The sequence below is a fragment of the Polypterus senegalus genome, chromosome 7 (assembly GCF_016835505.1).
Source record: "Polypterus senegalus isolate Bchr_013 chromosome 7, ASM1683550v1, whole genome shotgun sequence".
Taxonomy (NCBI): domain Eukaryota; kingdom Metazoa; phylum Chordata; class Cladistia; order Polypteriformes; family Polypteridae; genus Polypterus; species Polypterus senegalus.
In genome coordinates, this window is record NC_053160.1 from 87,748,172 (window position 1) to 87,772,664 (window position 24,493).

At 36.0% G+C, this 24,493-nt stretch overlaps 1 protein-coding gene across 3 annotated transcripts in view; it reads left to right on the plus strand.

The window, feature by feature from the left end:
* prr16 (proline rich 16) overlaps window positions 1-24,493 on the plus strand; it is a 702,720-nt gene that overhangs the window by 348,955 nt on the left and 329,272 nt on the right. The gene's annotated exons all lie outside the window — the stretch shown is intronic.

Genomic DNA, 24,493 nt, shown 5'->3' on the forward strand with positions numbered 1-24,493 from the left:
AGCAAAAACTCAGAAATCATAAACTCAAAGCTAGAAAAATACTCAAAAAAAATCTGTAGGTCAAAAAGATAAATAGAAGAAATAAGGAAGGGACAGAAAGAATAAATTTATAAAATATGAGGTATCTGTCGTGGGCTGGCTCCCTGCCCGGGGTTTGTTTCCTGCCTTGTGCCCTGTGTTGGCTCGAATTGGCTCCAGCAGACCCCCGTAACCCTTTAGTTAGGATATAGTGGGTTGGATAATTGATGGATGGATGAATATGAAGTATTTAAATCAGTGTCTGAAAGCTGCAATCGAAAATTATATGGAAGAAACAAAGGCAAAGAGTCACAAATTTTAAAAAGACAAAGTTAAATGATCGTGATACTGCAAAGCAAAAGCTAGGCCAAAACAGAACAGATCAACACAGAAAGTAATTTTATTGCCACTGAAAGATAAAGAAAAGACTTTAGGTGTTTTGTATAAAGCCCCTATGTACTGCAGAGAAGAGTACTTCTAGCCCTGTTACTCATTGATTAATTAGGACGGCACCACATCTCCATCAAATACACTTAAAAACAAAAAAAGGAGAACAGTATTCAAATCAACAACTGGATTAACACAAGTTGGTCCGAATAAATAAAACAATAAACAAAGAAGAAAACAAAATAAATGTACATTAAAATACATAAAAGGAAGGAAAATGTAAGAGTATAAAAAAACCCAAGAGTTGAGACCCAGGTAGAATCATGACATTTACCTCTTTTGTATTGTGTTTTCTTACTTTTGTTGTTTAAATTCTTCTGTTTAAGTTTTATTCCTGTTCATTCATTCTTACTATGTATTTTGTGTTTATTTTGCTAATTTGCTTTGGTAATATTGTCTATTATGTTATTCAGATCAATTCTGAAAGTGTGGGATGAGACATTCTGACTTGGTAATTTCTCAGGGAGCTTCAGTGAGGTGTCATGGCAGCACATGAGGCCATATAGCGGTCCTGTTGTCTCTGCTGAAGTGCAGTGGCATTAACACTTCTTATGCTTGTTTTTGTGTAGGTGGCATTTTGTTTTTGGATTTTTCATTTTGTTTGTTTAGAATTCTGCTTTTAGGATTTTGTATTTTCGGCTAGGTTCATAGAGTTATGGACAATCATGATCTCATACACCTATAATTGTTTTTTTTTGTTTCTTAAATTTTGAATTTATATTTTTAACATTGTCTTTTAATTTTGTTGCCCTTTGCATTTAATATATTGTACTTTTTTGCTTTTTGTTTTAATTTCAGAGCTTTTTTTTTGTTTGTTTTGTATCATTTTAGTATCACTTATGAACAGTAATATGAGTAGTGGTGGCTAATAATGTTGGACATTGGGGCGCAAACCCCCCCCCAAATATTTTAAAAACTCTACTTAAATTAATTAGGTAATGCAAAATAATCATGAAATAAATTTGATTTATTTGCACAACATGAATACATCCATTAAAAATTGGTTTCAACTTGTATTTGTTTGATTTCTCTATGCATAATAAAACAAAAATTCTCTGTGAATATTTATATTTCCGGAGTGAAGGATGAGTCTATGTAAGACCTTGATATTTTTGGGAAGTAGGTGACCTAAGGTTCCCCTTTAATTGGTTACTTTTAAATTTTTCTGTAGACGCAGCTCTGTGTGCGCTGATCACTCCCACATTTACTGGCAGTGAATTATATTGTTTCAGGTTTTTGCCACACTATTTCATGTTCACGTCCAATGTTCACAGTTCGCACTCGTTATTAATGTAACTACAGATGAGAGAGTGTGATTTTAGGGAGATGGCAACTTCAAGTGGAACTTCAGAAATTAAAGAAAATTTGGTTATTTCCGTAATGAAGCACCCCTCCCATAAATCATTCACTTGAAGAAACAAGAAGACAAGCTTACACACAAACGTTTTCATGCTCTTGTTATGACAAATGGAATTGGCTAACTGGATGTGGTATAAATGAATTCGTTTTTTTGTCTTTCCCTGTTTGCTGTTTTAGTGTCTGTACCGAATCGTTGTGGGGTGCAAGACCTAAAACATCTTTCTGAAAAATATAAGCAGCATGAAAGTAGCTGCAGTCATCTAAACTATTATTTTTCCAACAGTATGCCATAGCACGTGACGTTCTGTGAGAGCTACTTAAGTGTGCTGTGGAAATAACAGTGTAGCACACTTCGGTCTGAACCTGAGAGGGACAAATTCTGCTGGTGGCCGAGACCTGTCTGAAGAGGAAAGGACTACCTGGAGAAGCTGGAATAAAAGCAACTCCACGATCACCATCTTATAGCACTTCGGATGTGTCTCCTGGCTGCTACACTCCATCTGCCGTAGTTGTGTGGTCGCCAGTAAGCCTCACAGGACTGGTGGATAGTGGGCATATTAGTTGTCTCTGAGGCAGAGATAGGGCTGGCAAAGGGGTGAAGTAGCTTAGAGATGCCACCAAAGTGCTCAATATACCATATCTGTGAACACTGATCTCGGAGCTCCTTTTTTACCTACTTCTCTGGTAGTCTTGCCCCTTCAGGCAGTGTATGAGATATATTGCATACGTGTTTGTGACTAGTAAAATAGTAGTGTGTCTGGGGGAAGATTTTGGTTACAAAAAGTGTGGCATTATGGAAAAAATGGATGGGAGACACTGTTCTAAACAATAACATGGGGCTAAATATTTTGGCAGGCTTATTGAAACAACTCGGTTTAGACAGAAAACAATTGAGAATTTTTCAGGCTTGAAGTAAAGGAGGGCAAAGTTTATATTCAAAGAAATATAGGTATTCTGACCATAAAGACAGAATAAGATTTAGTTTGGAGTTGTCCTGTGAGTGTAATACAAGACAGGTTGGAGGCAAGTTATATTTTAACATGTGTGTGGTTGTGGTTGGGTCTGTGGATCCTACAGTGTGAATTTGTGCCCAGGTGATGTGAGCTGACAAACTTGCTTAGGACTGGGCAGACTGGCAGCAAGTGTAGAATACAAATAAGGTGGGAATGAGTTTATGTGTCTGGTAAATGATAAACTGGGACGCAAGACTCAGAATCAGAGGATTAATGATTGTATGTTGTGGATTTATAGAATACAGTGGAGATGACCAAGGACTGGGCACTGTATTAGCAGAGGCAGAATAAGATTTGGATTGGATTTATGCTATGGATATGTTACTGGACAGACAGGAGTCCACATTTTTTGAAAATTATGGAAGTGGGGATGCAGACTGTCCAAGTTGGCAGAGGACTGGGCAATTTAAAGACGGGTGTAGTTTGGTAGCAGGGTGGAAAGGGTATAATACATTTTAGCCTGGATTGGTCCAATGGGTCTGGTACTGGGCAGGTCAAGATGTGCATTGACACTATGATGAGGACCACAAGAGCATGTGGAATGACCAGATAGATAGATAGATATGAAACGCATTATATAATAAATAGATGTGAAAGGCACAATATAATATATAGATAGACAGACCCCTGTGACCCTGTAGTTAGGATATATTGGGTTGGATGGATGGATGGATGAATGTGAAAGGCACTATATAATAAATAAGTGCTGCTTCAGTTTGTCTCCCCAAAAATTGTGCTCCCACCCAAATTGTTTTCACCAGCCTCCACTGAACAGGAGATGATATGTGAACAGAGAAACATGATTAGGAACAAGCTAAAGGTCAAAGCCAGAATGTCAAATCAACAAATAAACACAACTATAAAATAAAGAGATACCTGAAATTTGGTTCTAATGCTAGGACGTAAGTGGTTAATGCACTAAATATTGCTAAGGATTTAGTACACTGGAAAATCCCTCAAAGGATACTGAACAGTCCACACAACACTCTATTTCCAGGTATACCAAACATACTGTTGATATCACAGATCCATGTCCTACAAAAATGGAAATGTGAAAATGCACAAACAAAATGGCTTTGAGTAAATAAGAAAAGCAAAAGAAGGTAACAAAAATCAACACCTTTAAAGCAAAAACTAAAGTGAAAACTAATGGCAAACAGTAAATCTCCATTTATAAAAACACCAAACCAGAAAAAAACACACATATTTGTCCTAATAATACGTTGCATTTCTTTTTGTGGTGCCTTTAATTAATAAAGTAATTTTAATTATCTTGTCATTGTGTGGCCAGAGTTTTTTTGACAGGCTTTGTCTATGAGTGGTAGAGTTTATTAATGACACTAACATCTACAGACTGCATCACATGCTTGAAGAAAGGAGATAAATCACAAAGGCATAATGGTCAACAAAGGTGTTATGGTCAAACCCCCAAGACTTTTCTTCACTTAACTGTTCATATGTGGACAAACATGATTATCTCGGTTTGAGAGGGCTGTCATGTTTCCTATTGGGTATTAAAACTAATGCCTTTTGTTTGCTGCTGAGACATCAGCACATTCACTTTTTAAATGGTGATAGTTGCAAGTATTGAAGTAATGCTTATCAATTTGTATACAAATTTTGATGTAATTTTCAGGCAAATTTACTTCATATGTAAAACATGAATGCACTTTTTAGTAGCATCTTAAATTGGTTCTTGATTAATTTCTGATAAGATTATTTTTTCAAAATTTTTAATCACTTCAAGGCTTAGCTGAAATATTGCCAGAACCATATCAAAATAAACAAAAGCTGCCATCTAAATGGGCTTATTGCTTATAAATACTGAAGACGTGAAAGTTAGTGTGGGTGTGTAAGTGTGAGGTAACAATTTTCCACTTAGTAATCCCAGAATTAACAAAATCACACTATAAAATAATGCAGGGTGAAATGAATAAAACAAGTCTACAATGTAATTTGGGGTTTTTGTTCTTGAGACGGCACAGCGGCACAGTGGTAGCCCTGCTGCCTCGCAATAAGGAGATCGGGGTTCACTTCCTGGGTCCTCCCTACGTGGAGTTTGCATGTTCTCGCCGTGTCTGCATGGGTTTCCTACGGGTGCTCCGGTTTCCTCCCACAGTCCAAAGACATGCAGGTTAGGTGCATTGGCAATCCTAAATTGTCCCTATTGTGTGCTTTGTGTGTGTGTGCCCTGCGGTGGGCTGGCGCCCTGCCCGGGGTTTGCTCCTGCCTTGTGCCCTGTGGTGGCTGGGATTGGCTCCAGCAGATCCCCATGACCCTGTGTTAGGATATAGCGGGTTGGATAATGGATGGATGGGGAAACTATGGAATTAAATAAAGGGTTTAATTAACAACAAGATTGGGCTTCTGATTAAGAAACAGGATGAAGTGGAATTGGTTGGAGTTTTAGCGGGTTGGATGATGACTGACTGTGATCTTTCTATAGTTCTGTCATCCCACACTTAAACTTAACACTAATTGAATGACTAACTCAAGAGAATTCTTCACAAATTTAGCACACATTATATTCTATATGAACTTAGACTATACCTTCCTATATACTGAAACAAGAGCAGCCTTGTTTCAGACATCTTGGCTGATGGAATTTTAAACTCTTCTGTGAAGTCACCTGCAGAGTGCCAGTACAGCCTCAAATTTACAGTACTTGTGCTTGTTGCAACAGATTCCTACACAAGGGCATCAAAAATAGCAGACAAGAAATGTAAAAACTCCTGGTGTGATTTAGTACAGAAGTGCTAGCTATCCAATCCAGCCTCTGCATATTAAGAGGCATACAATAATAAGTAATATACTGTATATTATGTACATTGCAAAAGAAAATAGCAATAAATTTAAAAAAACTCAGTCTTAAAGCCCCAGGAGCCACTTGGATAATTACCATAAGCAGTCTCTGGCTGACATACAGCTTCACCCTACAATGTAGGTAATGAGTGTGTAGTATCAGCCTGTAGCTGCTGAAACAATTTGCTAAAGGTCTTTACTTGCCCTCTGTGGTTAGTAATGGCTCACTGTTAGAAGCAAGAAGAAGACAAATAAAGAAAACACTGCTTATCAGGCTAGCTCACTAGCCTGAAAAAGGAACTAAATTAGAAAATACTTAAGGTCAAATCCATATTGTTGCCTTTATGCATGTCAGAGGTGAGTATCTGCCTTCAATTAACTAGCTCCTAAATTGCACATTATAAGGTAAAACATCAGAACTAAAAACATGAAAGGCAAAAAAGACTTGAAGAAAAGTAACAAAGATTACACAGAGAAGCGTGGAACATGTTCTTCAGAATTCTACTTAATTGCATGCTAAAAGTACAGAGTCTCGTAGTTCCAAAAAGATGTCAAGAGCTGTCAATCTTGGCATGCTTTCAGTGTCCTTTTATTTGAGAGAATGCTGACTATTGTAAAATCAAACACCAGCTCATTTGAGCAAAACCTTGTGACATCAGTTTGTTACAAACATCTTGGATCTCAAATGACAAAAGAAAATCACTAAGTAGGAAAAAGAAACAACACTGTAACAAACAAATGATAACAAAATGAAACAAAGTCTCTCCACCAGTTGCCTCACTCTTGACAAACTGCAAACAGGATTGAAGGAGCTCAACCATTAGTCCACTGCACATAAATAAAAATGGTTTGATAAATAAAGAGTATAACATCTAAATGTGGTTCCTTTGTAATCCAAAGACTATTTTATATATCTCAAAATATACCCATTAAAGTGGTAAACAATAATCCTGCTGAAGTATAAGATCTGTAAGGCTGTTGGTAGCTGACTTGATATCGATCCTTTATGATTGTGTGTGTATGTGTGTATGAACCCTGGAATGGACTAGGTTGCCATCTAGTACTGGTTACTACAATGCAACTGATGCTCTTAATGCTACAACACTCTTTAGCCCAATTATGAATATTGTTTTCACGTGCTAAATGAAATATAGGAAATACAAGCTTCCCAGTGAGACATTTTACATAAAAACCCTTTTAAGTGGTAACTCTGAGTGGGAGAATTTGGGCAGAATCATATTTATCACCTGCCTCAACATGCAAACTTGCGATATAGCTTTACCTTTGTCTTTACTTCAGTTTTTAAATTAAAAAAAAAAAAGAAAAACTCAGGCAGATGTGTGAGTTTTTGGTTGTGTTGTATTGCATTTGTGATGATACAGTACTCCATGTACTGTGTTTCTTTAACTTTCTATTTGCAAGATAAATCTAATAGCAGATATACAGCAACCTTGTATTTCTCCCAGAATTCCATTAGGATATGCACAGGAACACAGCAAACTGGAAGATGTGATTTCACAAATTTTAATTTTATAAAGCCCTGAAACATGGGAACAAAATGAAGTGACAGATGGCTGATGTAATTATTTTTTTGAAGTTTAAAGTAAAGCTTCTTTAGATTAAAATATAAGATACAATCTAAGGAAAACCAATTATAATACAATGGAGTTAAATTCATGTATTTAAATTAACACTATATTAATTACTGATGTGGAATTTACCTCTCAGGGTGACTGCCCAAGAAAGCAGCTCTTTTTCGATTATGAGAAGTCTTGAAAGGAAGAGGCGCGTCCAAGTGTGTGGACCCCGGAAGTGACATCAGAGGTGGAGAATCATCAGTTTTCCTTTCTACAGAGGGAAGAAAAGAGAGACTATTATCATACAATGCCAACCTCTACAATCACCAAAGCCCATCTCCCATGCACACGTGTTTATACCAGTACTGTACACACTGCAGTGTAGTTTACTTACTGACTTTGATTTACCCCAAAAATTTATTTCTGAATTGTTTCTTTTATTTTAGATAACAAGGGGTTTCTAATATGCAACGAAAACTGTGAAATTAAGCTTTATTATACTAAAATAATTATGTATCGTGTGGATATTAAACTTGTTAGCTAATACTGAATGTTCAGTCTCTTATGTAAAAAGTTCAGTCTACAGTACAATATCTCAAGCATTTTCAACATTGAATACTATGGATGTAGCCTGTGGCTGATCTTTTTTTTTTGTATGTGGTATTTACATTGAATATAAATGATTATCAATGTATATTGCAATAGTATAAAAAGAGAGAAAAATAAAGATGTCAGTTTGGTGTTTTTAATTTTATAAAAGAGTTAATTAAATTAGGAAAAACTAATACTCCCCAATACTGTATAATGTCATCATTTATCAGTTTATTATTTTGCATCTTTCTTCCTTTATAAGTGACAGCTTGCCCAGAAATATCACTGAGCACTGTATGGTATTATGTTAAATTGTGTTGGATAAGTTGCCCAGCCAATCCAGATGAAATGTATCTGACTTTGTATCAGGCTGCTTTCCTTTCTTCTTTTGCACAATGGCCTTATTTGAGTTTACATTTTCTCCCTGTATCTGAATGGGTTTTCTTCCACATCCCAAAGAAGTATATGGGAGGTTAACTGGCAGCTCTAAAGTGACCCAGTATGAAGGAGTGTGGGATGTGTTTGAGAGTATGTCCTGCAGTGGACAGGCATTCCATGTAGAGTATTTTTCTCCTTATGCTTATTGCTATGGGCCTAAGCTCTCACTGCCATGACCCCTAGCTGCATTACGTTTGTTTGTTAATGGATGGGTGCATGGAAAAAAACATGCAGTTCAACTCTCAGCCTCATGGCTGGCCAAACAACCATCCATTGATTTCCATATGTAAACAAGTAGTATTTTTCTGCAGATGTGTGAGCTGTCTGTTAGAGTGCACAAAATAACTCTCAACGGTTTGAAATTGCACACAGGAAATTAATTTTATTTTTGCAGAGTCTCTTCTGTACTGTGCATTCTCACAAACATCTGCAAAGATTTTTTTTTTTGATTAAGAAAAAAATTTGTGGCCTTTGTATTTACAGATGCCACAGATGCCTTTTAAATTACATTTTGAATGATAAATAATTTGTCATGTCCAGATTGCAGTTAAATACTACTCTTTAACATTATAAATTAAAGACATGCGATGCAGGTATGTGAAACTGATAATTTTACTTCTAGAAGAAGAATATATTTTTATTATAGACTCTTCTGCCATTAAAATGTATTAGTTTAATTGTGTGGCTTTATGGTGATACCGAATCCTGCAAAGGGTGTGTTACCTAAAAATATTCTGCAGGGTACTTCCTTTGTGTTATTTTGCCATTTTACAATTCTGCCTTTCCATTACACTGATTTAAAGATTGCCATTTGACTAAAATATAAAGCCAGATAAATGAGTCCCAAAAGAGTTCATTCTTTTGGCTAATGGTCAAGTGGAAAAGGGACTCTTGGTTCAAAAAAGAGACTCATTTATTTTCTTATCTCCTGGAAAATATGCATTTTATTTTTATACTAACTATAATTCTGTGTTGTTTAATGCCTTGTGATCTTTTATTTATTTAAAATAGTTTGAAAGTAGCCTAGCTGTAATTCAATCACTCCCCACTGTGACCAAGGGACTTGCTGAAATCCAATCAGTTTATTGTTGCTCAATCAATCCCTGGTGACTGCTTTCTAGAAGATGCACTGCACACTAAAGAAACTACGATAAAGCAGTAATTCAGGCATACCTTAGAGTGTAATATATCAAAGTGTGGCAGAGTATTCAGCTCTCTTTCACAAAATGCTATAGTGTTGAATGTGACACGCCGTCTATAAAAAAAAAAGTTTCATTGTTACTTTATTAAATGGTAGAGAATTAGAATGCATTTTATATACTTTTTGGCATCTCCTACCAAGTTTGAAGCAAAAAAGGATTTTTGTATGAATTTGGTGGATTTATTTTGTTTTAGATCCCCTTCAAAAAAACAACCTTTTATAAGGCAAAACACAGAAGCAGAATAAAAGGAGCTACCCCCACAGTATGGAAGCAGATTCAGATATTTCATGAAGACTCATGAAAAAGAAACATGTTAAACTAATGGATGCTAGATTTATATACAGAATGCATGCCCAGAGGCTGGTTTCACCACATTAAAAAGAAAGTAGACAAGCAGCCAGAAATAAAGGTTATTTAGTCACTAGCTTTGAAAGTAGAGAACTGTTCATTAAAATGGATTTTGAAAATCTGAGTGCCAGCTAAACCGCAAATTGGCTATCCATGGGAACTTCACTTTAAATATATATTTTTACAACCAACAGGAAGCCTGTGAGTGAATTTATATATATATATATATATATATATATATATATATATATATATATATATATATATATATATATATATATATAGTGGTGCATGGCTGGCCATTTATCCCGGCCAATACCCCCAAGCCGCCAGGTGGAGCCCTCCCTGCAGTATGAAGGTTCCCCGAAGACCAGCAGGGCATCATGGACATTGCACTTTTTATACGCAGCCCTGCTGGATACCGTGGGGGCCACTAGGAGACACTGCAGGGAGGAACAACGGGTATTTTCCCTACGCCCCGGAAGCACACATGGACAAGGGGAATGACTTGCTTCTGGGGTGAAAAAAAGGTCTTTTTACCTGACCCGGAAGTGATACAAGATCACATGGACTGGGGATTGAGAACACTTCCGGGTCAGGATATATAAAAAGACTACGGGAGCTCCCAGATGGCGAGCTGAGCTGGGTGGAAGGGTGACAACGCATCTGGAGCTGGAGGATTTGTTATTTGTAGTTATTGTGTTTATTTGTATGAGCATAGTGGAGGAGAGGGTGCTTTGTGCACTGTGGCATTTAAATAAAGTCAAAGTTTGAACTTTTACCTGGTGTCTGGAGTCGTGGACAAGGGTTCAAAGGAGCGATAGCACCCCCTATCTGTCACTATATATATATATATACTATTTCATTAGTAAATTCCCAGCTGATATATGGTCATAATTCTTATCTCATTTAACCCTGTGTAATTCAACATTTTTTCATGTTTAAATTAGTTCATAATTTATTTTAATATCCTTTGTGGCTTTGCTTATTTACCAATATTAAAAATATTAACTTGTGTGATTTGAAAGTGTATTTTTTTCGGTCCTTAAGGCACCAAGCTGTTACATGAGTGTATCTTCAAAGCATATGTCTGAATCGTTCCTCAAAATAGACCTGTCCAGTCTTATTTTGCATTCCCATAGTTTTTAAGATTAGAAAGAAGTGACATTTAGCAATCACTAATCTGTCTCTCTCTATAACATAATAGAATCCAAAACAGTTTGCCTTCAAATCAGTCCTTTGGAAAATGTCCTCTTTCTTTTTTTATTCTTTAAGCTGTCATGTTTCCTTATTCAAGCCAAATCAAGTGTTGGAAGAAATGTATCCAAATGTCCCACTTTTTACTATCATCATAAATGGCTAAGTAATTTCTCAGTCACTACTTTTTATGTTTTTAATTGATTAAATTGTCTTAAAAATATTTACCATTTTTCGCAGCTGGATGCTCCTGTGTTTAAAGTACATAATTTGTTGTTTCTTTTTTTTTTTCTACTTTCGATGTTCCCTTCTATTACAGTTTTATTGGAAAATCTTTTATGTTGCTATTCATGAAATCTTCAATCACGTTGTGTTTAAGTGATCAGGAAAGGAAGGGAGAAACAAAAGTGATTTTATATTTGGAAAAAGGCATTATCCATACTTTGGTTTCATATTGTTCTTTTTCAGCTGTTCATTTTTCTTTCTTAGCGTTTTGAATCACAGTGAAAATGGTTCCTCGTTTTTTTCTCTTTTGCTGGACTTAGCTTAATTTGACTCTGACCTTTTGTATCACATTAAGTTAAAATCTAACAATCATCAGGGCATTAATAAACGGTCAGCACTTACGTCTCACTGGTGTGGAAAATGTTTTTTTATAGTGTAGGTAGTTTTCCAGCTGATTTGCTGATCTACTGCTTGGTCTTCATATGAAAATACATCAAAAATGTGACAGCATCCTGGTCATCTTAGGCTGTCTTCCTTCCACATGAAAAGAAATCTTGATTACTTTGCAAAATGCATTGAAACTCTAGGTATGAAGGATGTTTTACTCTTATTATTTTATGTATAGTAAATAATGTGTCAGACAGGCTAGAGACTGCCACTTAGATAGAAAAGGACATTCTAAATAATACAGTATATACTGTGTAGAGATGAACCCACAGAATAGTTTATAGGGTAATTATTGCTATGTGTATAGAACAACTAAAATTATTACTTGCATGTGCTAATCAACCACAGCATGTCACCAAAAGAAGGTAGGACTGTTCATGGGCTACTAGGAAGTTACTTGACCAGTTACTTTGCATGATGCACTAGAGGTAAAGCCTCTCGAGGCACTAGAATGACAGGAAGAGTTTTGGCAACATGAGTGAAAGCCTGCAATAATCTCACTGGATTGTAGTTGGGACACAGCAGGGCATAGCCTGGGATTGAGGTTTCCTACTGATAACAGGGAGCAAATATCTTGGCTGTGCCAAGTTTGCCAGACCTACTAAGAGAAGCTCTTAAAATCCTTACAGGTTTATTTTGTGGTAATAGATTGTTAAAATCTGGGGCATGTGCTCCCATACTGCCTGAGAGATGATGTAAAATTGGGTAGGCGATGTTATAGAGCAGACAGCCTCTCTGAAGGCCTCCATTAGCCAAAAATTTAATGCTGGGGTTTAACCTAAAATAACTTCAGAATTGAGTTTAAAGTTGGCTCTTTCCCAGTGTTTAAATGAGTCAACAGTTCCACAGAGAAAGAGGCAGCTGGTGAAATGATAACAAGATTTCTTTTCATGTAAAAAAAGGTTAACCTAGCATGACCAGGAAGAAGTCACAATTATGATGACAATTAGCAGATGAACAAATAAGTTCTAAAACAATGTGCTATATAGGAAAGCGGAAAAGTGTTTATTAGTTTTAGGAAACAGAAAAGTGCAAATAATAACCCATGTGAACTTGTGAAGCCAAGGTTGGTGAGGCATTAATATTAATGTATTGAATATATAAATATTATACACTACCATTCAAATGTTTTAGAACCCCAAAAAATAGCAAGAATTTTAACATTAAATATATATAATATACACTACCGGTCAAAAATTTAAGAACAACTCAGGTTTTTCTAGTTTTCCTTCAAATTTAATCAGCTGAAATGCAATGAATGTCCTAAAATGGCAAAAAGGTGTGCAGTAAACTGCCAGATGTTTAAAATTAAAGTTAAATTTAAATTTAAAAGGTGAAGAGAATACTTTGTGCTGCAATTTGACCGAGCGAGTGGCAGTAAGAAAGCCATTCCTTAAAGGACAAAATAGGGCCTTGAAATACTAGCTGTGGACTACTGCGGACTAGACAAAGTCTCTTTTTCACAATAGTTCTTGAAGCTGTTATGCTATGCGGCACCTATTACATAAGCTGGTGACCCTCGGAAACTTGTCTTCTGATTGGGTTCTGACTTTGGGTCTGCCAGATCTTTACCTATCAGAGTTTCTTCCACTTTCCAATGGCCTTTGGATTGTGTAGGACACCGTACTCACTGACACTTTTTTTATTGCAATTTCTCTAAATGAAAGGCCCATACTTCTAAGGGTAATAATGCTCTGTCCCATTTCATTTGCTAATTACTATTTTCTTGCCATTATGACTGGAATATTGTCCAAGTAGTACTTCAAAGTATGTAGTAATTTTAAGACAGACAGAGGGTTTTTAAGTAATCAACAGAAGTCGGGACACCTGTGCAAATTGTTTACTTCAACTTGTTTGGCTTAATTTACTTTAACTGTTGCCAAATATCTGTAGGTTGTAACCTTTAGTTGTTCCCTGAAGAATGCCCATTTGTAATATTGTGATATTTTCTTTTTTTATAGCTTTTGCTAAACTAAACTTTAAATTTAAACCTCTGGCAGTTTACTGCTTACCTTATTGCCATTTTAGGGCATTCATTGCATTTCAGCTGATTACATTTGAAGAAAAACTGGAAAAAACTTAGTTGGTCTTAAATTTTTGACAGGTATTGTATATTATATATATTTAATGTTAATATACTTGTTATTTTTTAGGGTTCTCTATTTTATTCCACACATCTATAAAAAATATTTTTGAAAACTTTATCTTTATACATTCCAGAATACTCTCCTAATATAATATTTATAATACTTACTGTAAATTTAATACAATTTAGGCTCATCATTAGTTGCCTTATACTAGATGACATTTTTTTCAAAAGTTTTGATAGATGTTGTTGTTGATGATTATGATCGGCAGTTTCAAGCTAAATGCCACTATAATTTCTGATTGACTGTATTGTTTAAGAATTAGGAGACACGTGAATTTAGCTTTTATTGAATTTAGTGTGTTTAATCGCTGAATGATGAACACCCACTTTTCCATCTTTCAATGGCCTGGTGAAACCTTCCATGATGTTCATCACTGATAACACCAAGATTAGCAGGAAATGACCGTATTGTTATAGTTATTATTCTGTAGTACTAGGGTGTTGTACCAGGTTAGCCATTATGAATGTAGAGAAAAGTCAAGCAAAATGACACATTTTATTGGCCTTTCAAGCCTCGAAAGTTTGCATATTGTAATCTTTTTAGTTAGCCAATAAAAGGTGTCATTTTGCTTGACTTTTCTGTAGTTATTATTCTGTATATGTATATTTATAATATGAAAGGAAATCACAAAAAAAGTGATTGCAATAAAATAGAGCTTAACAAGAAAACTGAAAGGTGATTTTAGTGATCATCCGGCCAAAATCCATAAGGTACACTCAAATGTATTCAGGAAGCATAATCTTTATTGCCCATTGTTAATTGTTGGTTTATGACACAAGAGTGTTCATGAAAAACAATAATAATTTGAAACAATTTGAACAATTTGGGGTCCATAGTATGCCCAATAACAAGCTTTTAATTAGCTCGTTGATTCAATGGGCTTCTCTTAAAGTGATGTTACCAGCCAACACCACAGCATTGAAAACTGCACTAGCCATTACAGAGGTATAGAAGATGTAAAGGATGTCACTACCCACATTAAAGGAACACAGCCTCCTAAGAAAAAAGAGCCTGCTCTGCCCTTTGTTTATAGTTCCTCTGTGTTTCAAGTCCAGTCCAACCTTTCAATGGTGTGGACCCCCAAGTACTTGTAGGAATGGACCACTGCTACATCCACTTGTTGAATAGAGACCAGACATAGAGGCTGTTTGGTGCAGTGAAAGTCAATAACCAGTTCCTTGGTTTTGCTGATGTTAAGATGCAGACAATTCTTTATGCAACAATAAACAAAGTTCTCCACTTAACTGCTATATTGTTTTTTTTTTATCTCCTTCACCCGATAGATGCAGAATCATCTGAGAATTTCTACCAGTGACATAACCTGTTGTTGTATTTATAGTCTGAAGTCTACAGAGTGAAAACTAAAGGAGACAAGAATGTTCTTGTGGTGCTCCAGTGTTGCTCACATCCATATCATAAATACAGTATTTGAGTCTCACAGACTGCGATCTGCATGACTGATAGTCCATTTTCTAGGACACTATAGGCTCATCCACGTACGTTTACCCCTTAACAGGGATGGTTAGACTGTACTGAATGCAATGGAGAAATCAAAATAATCCTCACTATGCTGCCAGCTTTGTCCAGGTGAGAATGAGCTTTGTGGAGCTGACAGATAATTGTATCCTCCTCAGTCTTTGTTCGATAGGTAATTAGTAGTGGGTCCAGGTGATCTACCACAAGAGGACTCATATATTCCAGGACCAGACTCTCTTAAATGTTACTGGTAGGTAGTCATTAGGTGAAGATATGCCTGCCTTCTTTGGAAAAGGAACAATACATGATGTTTTGCACAGCAGCAGCACTTTCAGGAGCATCAGGGTCAAACTGAACAGGTGACAGAGGACATCATAAAGTTGGTCAGCATGGGCCTTAAGAACTCGCTTGATTCCTGTCATTCTGTCTGAAAAGGTGGGGTAAAAAATAAATCAGTTAATAAAATGAATTGATTTGTGAAGCAAGGATATACATTTAAAAATGTCACTTACAAGGACACCATATAGCTAATGCTAGAAGAATTCTTATTCCGCTTGACCTGCACTGACGAGGCATACTGCATAGCGAATTGCCCATAAGAACATAGGCAGTTTTTAAAAACCTTGGCAAGTCAAATGTTATTTACTTGACCTCATGTACAGTCAGTGCTTCATAATGCCAATGAAATGGGAAATTGCTTTTCTTTGTCTTTTCCCTGACTGTGCAGTAGCCCAAGGCAGCCTCATGTTTTCAGCTAAAGGCAGGCTGTATTTTTTTTCTCTCTCTTTTCTCTTGTTGTTTCTTTTTTTCCACCACAGCTATGGGAGGAATAACTATCAAGACAGTAGCTCACCTGCATTCCTGGAATCTCACAATGTTTTAAGCATAATTGTAGTGAGATAAAGACCTTGGTTTCCATTTCACAGCAATTTAATTAGAATTTATGTTTATATCTTCGTCCTTGGTATGATGTTAATCTGCATCCAGCCCTGCATGTAGGCCCTCCAACCTGCAGGGAAAAACTTGGGGGTTGGTGGCAAAATTGGCACTCCAGCCACCATAAAAAACCTTGCACTGTTCCATTCCATCTGAACTAGTTTGGTGCTGAGGTATCACCCGTTGCATGGCTGCACTCAGGTCCGAATCTGGATCCTGAGTTAGTTTGTCGTGTTGTGTGTGCGGCAATGCACTGTATCAGTCTGTGCTCCTAACCTCATCCTCATATCTTCCTTTCTATTTTGTGCCTTTTATTTGTTGCTAATACTTGTCTGTCGAGCCTTTGGGCAAAGGCAAGCTGAAAATGTTGACCTAAAGCCAATGTCAGCTTACTTGTACCGTAAAATATGTTATATTAGAGTATGCAAACTTTCTAATCCATAGTACTCTTTATATCCATTTTTTCAGTAGGTTGCATTGCTTGACCAGTACTATTTAGGTTTTCTGAATTATTTCACCTCCAACAGTTTGTCGTTGTACTGTTAATTCCTTCAATCAATAGACCTTTGATAAGGACCAAAAATGTCAGATCTTAACTTTGAAGAGATTTTCATTGTCCGTGTTACTGCAGTCAGATTTGTTTAGAACCCCTCAGTATTTCGGCAGAAAATTTTATAGACTTTGCACAAATTTTTTCAAAAATTACATAATATGTAAAACATTAAAATATAAGATTGGTATATTCCTGGATAAGAGTGTCATCATTTTTTGCTTTCAATATTCTTTTGAAAGGGGCTAATTCTGATTCAAAAGGATGATTATAATAAAGACTGATGTGATCTTTTCCCAGCACTGTTCTTTTGTTTGTTTGAGCTGAGCTCATATGTTTCTAGATTAAATGTCATATTTCATTTCATGCCCTGTAACACAAAAGTATAAAATACTGCATTACAGTTAATAATGTATAGTTTAAGAAAGTGAAACTCCTTATTGAAGTTATTTTACTTAGTTATTTCAAAGAGGTAAACATTTAATTTTTTTTAAATGTGTTGTTCGCTTAATAGTGTTTTTTGTTAATATATTAATGATTACCCAAATACAAGTTGATTTGCATTTTATTCACAAGCTTTATTCTAAGAAATAAAATGCAACATTGAGTAACCATATTTCAATAATGGTTTGCTGGATTTATACTAATTTTAAAAGATTTGGTGAAGAGGTCCTTAATGTACAAGTAACAATGTATCAGGTCTCCACAGTAGAGGAAATAATTTCAGAGGAAAATAAACTAAAAAACGATTAAAACAAATAAATTTAATAATCTCAAGATTATTTTTTATTGTTAATGGATTTATTTGGAATATGCAAAATTGCTCTATTCTTTGGATCATTTAGCCATTATAGTATGTCAATCTGCAATCTTAAATCCTTACCTGTGAACTGTCGAATTGGCAATTTGTCACGCATTTGGCTGTGATAAACTTTCATTGTTGAGTAGTTTATTGCTGAAATGTCATAGAGCAGTAGCAATCAGGACTGGCTAATTCAAGGATAGGAGTTTATCTGCATCCCTGATTTTAAATGAGACAGAAAGGTTGTGGCGCATTAAGCAGGGTCATATAAAGATCTTGCCTCAGAGCTGAAAAGCAATTTGAATGTCTCTTCCAAGTGTGTAAAGGCACCCTGTGGAAAATACATGGCAATTTGTGAAACATGCAGGAGGAGTTTTGTGGGCATAACAATGCTGAAATACATCTTATTTTCATTTTTCATGAGAACTTGTCCATAATCATCAATCATTTTAGCACTGTAGTTACTCCCCTAAAACACATTTTGCCATAAGTATGTAGTAATTTGATTCCTTATTAACTCTATTTATTTTGTTTCTAGTGATGCAAGTGCAATTAATGATTCTGTTTTGAGTGTAATTTGTTTTGTACTGTCCTTTCCTGAGAGGTCTTACTGTTACAGTCACATTGTAAGATAAAGGCCGATGGATTAGCTAATCTGAAATACTTGTAGTCATTGGTGGGACAGTGGTGTAGCAATTAGTATTGATTCCACACACCTCAAAAGTATTGGGATGGATTCCTACCACTTTGTATAATTTACTTGTTTCTCCTCTCATATCACATAGACATCCATGCTGGGTTAATTTGTGATTTTTAAATGGGCTTGATGTGGGTGGTTGAATTGAGAGAGATTTTGTGGTGTATCTAAGTTGTCCCTGTGATGGAAAGACACATCATCCATTGTTGATTCTGGCCTTGTAGGCAATGCCGCTGTGGAAATTGCATTAGCTGCCCAAAAGTACCTTGAATAAATAAATTAGGCAATTGATGAATGGACTTTTACTCCTAGCACAGCACTGTTTTACCTAAGTGTTTATTATACAGGATTAGTTACGCAAAGTATGTAAGTATCTACTACATAATAAAACACTAACGTCTGTGAGTCCCGTCCCCACATGCAATCTGATTGGTCAGTTTGGCTTTGCTACGATTGGCAAGGTTGGCTTTGGTAACGTAAAGACAGAGGAAGTGTAAGTATGATATGCATGAGGAGGATTAAAAGCACACTGAAAGAGTCACCTTCAAAGACGGAAAGTATAAAACCATACAAGAGGGGAGTAAGTTGTCTTCAAAATAATTACAGAGCCTGAGAAGCAGGCTTAATGGGAGCAAACTCGAGAGAGGGTGCCCTGGCGAGAGACTTTTCACACATACGCAAATGCAGTGGAAAGGTTCTCAAGGTAAACATAGGACAAGAGATAATAAATATCTTGAATTACTCCATGCACCTAATTTTTACCAAAATTTCTTATGGTATGGCTGTCAGAGATTCAGTATTTCAGTAGGTTTTACATTACCACAGTGCAGAAATGGTAAGAGGTTAAGGTAATTTCTGTCCTTGTGTGCCATTTCAATAGAGGCTAAGGCTGTTTTTAAGCTATTTGTGGTGGAAGAGGATTTTGATCATTAGAAGATAGCATAGCAGATGAATGCTTTATGTTTCCATCTAAGTGTTTATTTTATATTGCCACTTATTCTAGTAAAAAGGGGGTTGGGTGGTTAGTATTTAAAACCTACACTGGCAGAATTGTAAGCAAGAAATTAGAAAAACCTAGAGAAAAAAAAAATCCTATGCAGATAATGTTCTGTTAAATGTTCTTATGTCTCATGTACCTCGTGGATGGAGCCCTAGGAGGTAGTGCCATCACTGCTGCTGGATCCTCCCTATCACTATAAAGAAAGCAATTTTTTTGCTGTTTTGAACATTTTGTTCTGTTTTTCTATTGTTTGTTAATAAATTCTTCATTTATAAAGATTTATGTTTGTCATTTTTCAGAGTTTCTCAAGTTTCGAGAGAGAGACATATTTTGAACTTAAAATACCAGTTTCTTAATTTACGGGTCTAGCCTGGCTGAAATTCTACTGTTAGTAGTTGGAGTAAGTTGGATAGGGTGAGCCTTTTCTGGGCTGGCCAATGACAATGTGAGCTGCTTTTTGTTGCATTTGTGGAGACTTCCTTGTCTTATCTCAGAAACTTTATCTCAATACTCAGTAAGAGTCCTGTCCTGCTTTTATGGATGTTTTTTTGAGGCCTCAAACCATTTTCACAATGTCTTTATCTCCTGAATACAGTAATACTGTCATATCAATAACGTTGATTACAGCATTTCCCAAGACGGTCTCTGTAACGTCCAACCATTCATTATAGAGATGGCAGGCAACTGAAAATGATGGTTACTACAGAAAACAAAACCACCACAAAAAGTTCATAGTTTTAATAGTGTCCGGAAACCCTCATTTTAAAGAAGTTTTAATTATGATGCAGCATTTCAGAAAACCCAAAATTGGACAGCTATGAACAAAAGGGAGCTTAAACCAGCACTCCTGCAATTTTTAAAGTACACAAATTATAACAGGCAAAAAATATGTGTACTAGATCCTGAGTAGGCTAGGTCCTGGAGACCTAGGCCAATTACCTGCTTACCCCCCCTACTAGGCATTCTACAATAGAATCAATGCTGCTCCATTTAATATGGTGACATAATCTTTTTATTTGTTGATTCCAATACTCCCAATAGCTTAGAAATCATTGCATGGGTAGAAAAACAGCTTGGCAGTAGAGCAATGGCTCCAAGAGCTAGAGTAGGATACTGAGAAGAGAAACAGAATAAAGTTATGTTTCACAATTAGGGCAATATTTTGTTTTTATACAAATGGCATACAAACAGAAATGCAATATGCACAACTAATTAGCAGCTCTAATCACGGTATTCTATGCAAAAATTGTAAGTCTTCAGCCTGGATTTAAAAGCTGAAACCCAGGGGGTGTCTCTTATATAAGTAGACAGATCATTCCACAGCTTTGGAGCTCTGTAACTAAAAGGTCGACCACCCACTGTTATTTTATTAATGAGTTTCCTTCATCAAAGGATATTTGAATGTTGTTTACAACACGAGTTAGCAGTGTTTCTATACTGTGGCTGACAGCCAGATAGAAATTTCTCAAATAAATTATGATATGTAAAATTACACTGAAGATGTGTAGTGACTACTTTTTTCAGTATTTTAGAAAGAAAGGGTACATTTGAAATTGATGTATGATAGTTTTGGATTGGTACTAAAATTTTATTTTAAGTATCGATATTAACTCGGACCTCAGAAATCGGTTCTGAAGTAAATAACAGATTACTTCAAAAACTCCTGTCTTAATCCAGATTGCGTGTTGCAGTGTCCCACCTGAAATTGGGGATGGTCTCACATAAAGTTTCAATCACTTCGAAGCAATGGGGGTTGGGGGGGTTACTCCTTGTGTAGAGCATGTTGAAGTAATGGGAGGGAGTGGATGAGTGGATCAGCACTAGCAGCAAGCAGTTTGCTGTCTCATCCCCTGCCTTGATGGAGCTCAGCTCGTGGGCAAAAAGTTCTCCCACCTCAAGCCAAAGATTCCTTATCTCCGTGCGAGGTGCCTAGGAATGTATAGGGTAAATAATACAGTATATCGTTATTTGGAACACATGCATTTCATGTGTGTTTCATGTTTACAAAGATCTGGGTAAGTGTAGGAGGCAAGAAATGCTGAACACATACCTAAAGCAGAAACTTTTTCCATATTATACTGTATAATGTGCGAAGACTTTAGTCCAAATATCAAATAAACATGTGCACTTTTATTTAAGAATATAACCAAAGAAAAAAAAGCATTCAATTTACATGTGGTTGTAAGTGAGTTAAAACTCAAGCTCAAATGTTAATGGACAGGGAATTTATATATATTCTTGAATGGTGACGAGGTAAGAACTGCTGCCTTTTAACCTGAAGGTCCCGCGTTCGAGACTGGGCGCTCTATGTTTTGAGTAGTGAGCTGCTATTATTATTATTATTATTTCTACAATGTAATTAAAACATACATTTGATTTGAGTCTGTAAGTCCCGGTGTAAATTTTGGCTACTTGTAAAAGTTGGCGCTTGTTTTTTTACTATTCAGTTTTATTTATAGTGACGTTCACGTGGTACAATGAACTTGCCTCTCCCTTTTTGAGTTGATGGCATTTATATCCATTCTTTTCACAAGAGCAGCACTGTGGCTGTTGCCTACTCAGTGAGGAGGGCCATGATTAGCTCCCTACTCATGACATCATGCTTCCCTCTCCCCTTGGCCCACAGCCTCTGTCTCAGATTAGCACGAATATATTGCTTCTGCAAGCGAACTATGATACTTTGCGTGATGACAGCAGTTGCAAAATCAACCAGAATGTTCAAGCAAATTATATAAAAAATCCGATCTAAATCTGTTAAATAGTTCTCTTGTGAAAAGCAGACAGACAGACAGACAGACATTGGATTTTATATATATAGAGATTGTATAAAATATTGCTTGTATATGATACACTTATGTAGTTGATTCAGTGAGGGCATGGTGGGGAAGGGTGTGTTGTGTTGTGTCTGGTTGCTGTATCTATGTCACTCCAACATATGGTACATCACAAACATTTGTAGTAATTTATTTTATTGTTAGAAATGTTTGCGATGCACCTTCTGTTGGGATGAAAAATACAATGTATTTTAACACTACCTGCATTTCAAAATACATTCCAATAGATGGAGCAAACGTTAATGCTGAGTTCTACAATGATTACTTTGATTTCAACCCGTCTTATGTGGGTAGCACAGCTAGTGCCACATAAAAGCATTATAAAACATGGATCAACAAATTTGTAATGTTATTTTATATACAAATAAAATTGGTTTTATATAAGATAACACTACTGAAGTGCATGATGCTTTACTTGATTATAGGGACAAACTAATCATAAATTGGTCACACATTTTTTTGAGCTCTGTCTGGTCAGGAATTAAAATTTAGCTAAACCACATCAGTCTAATATAATGACCATATAAAAGTTTTTTGTTTTAACACCAGCTTTGATTTAGCCAATAGGTTTCATGAATTCTACTTAAGATTGAAGACTTCCTATTTGCTTTTAATAGTATCCAGGGACATTTTAAAGATTTTAACTTGGACTTACAGTAAATTTGGTAAGATGGCTGATTGACTTTTTAACAGACACAACTCAAAGATTCAGCAATTGTAAATGTGTGTTGAGGCCTCCACTAATGCTGTACCACAAAAAACAGTCTAGGATCTTCATTAGCAGGCTTACTCAGGACTACTAACTGACTTTTAATCAAAACACAGAAGCAGTCTGCAAAACTGCATCTGTACTGCCTAAGGAAGCTTTTGGTTTGAATTCTAACAATATTGTATAGCCATTTTTTAATCTTGTAATAAGACTGTCATAATGTATGTTCTGCTGGCTTGGTTTGGAAATCTTAATGTTAGTAATAAAAATAAGATAAGTCAAATTGTAAATATCTGACAGACCTATTTATTAAAGCAGATTGTGTTCTCTCAGGTAGAACTTTCCCACTACAGTCGCAAGTCCAGTTGTTGCCATTAAGCTCACGGGTCTAAGGTATCAAGGATAAATATCAGCCGGTACAGATACTCAATCATCCCAACTGCTACAAATTTCGTAAATGAGTTTTACTTTAATAAACATCTGCAGGCTGATTAGTTTTGTGTTAATCATTTGTGAAATCTTATTGCATATAAAAATAATGTACATTATCCATTATATAATGTTATACCATAACTATGTATTATGTTAATTACTACATTTTATTTATTTGTACAAAATTTATGTTTGATGGTTTAGTTCTTTGATGTTGTGATTTTAATATTATATTGTCGTCTCTCTATAAAAGCCTATTGACAAACCAAATATTCCTCTTAGGACAATGAATCTGAAGTGAATTGAATTATACTGTATTTCCATGCAAATGTTCAGACATTTGATTGCAGTGCAAAATTAGTCTAAACATGGTCTTAGACATCTGGGGCCTCATGTATAACGCCGTGCGTAGAATTTGCACTATAACATGGTGTAAGCACAAAAGCCGAAATGTGCTTACATACAGAAAAATCCAGATGCAGGAATCTGTGCGCATCAACTTCCACGTTCTACTGCTACATAAATCGGTCAGCGAGAAAAGCGCTCGGCACGCTTTATGTAACGCCCCAACTCCTCCCAGAATTATGCCTCTTTGAATATGCAAATCAATATAAATCTCCCTTAAGCTCAGCTTTCTGTGAAAAGACAATGGGAAAAGCACAGGGGAAAATATAAGAATTTCAGCGAATACTAGGTGGAGGCAAAGGAATATTTGCTTAATTAAACTGTGGTATAATCAACAAAAGGAAGTTGATCAAGTGACATAGCGTGTTGGAGAAACTTGAAAGCTCACGTTCACAAAGTCGCACAGTGCCGAAATAAAAAGAAGTCACATATCAAAGTCGCGTGAAAAGGCGAGTTGTAGTCCACTGTCTGAGTGTCATATGAAAGCTTATTAGGGTACAGAGAAAAAAAAGGCACACAGTGGGGAAAAAGCACGAAATGTCAACTTCAATCTCGAAATTTCCACTTTAATAATGTAGTTTATTTTGTCATTAAAGTAGAACATCATAAACTTCATCTTAAAATCGTTTAATTAACCAGTTTCTCAAATCACATCGTAATTAAAGTAGCATGTTAAATGCTTTGTTTTGTATGTGATCTTCTATGTGCTCTATGTGTGTGAATCACTACTTGCTTCTTAAACGGCTCTCTTCCTCCGACTGGACACAGAATCCATTACATTCGTGATATTACAGCTCTCTGAATAACTAAAATACTGAGATGTATGTATATGTGATAT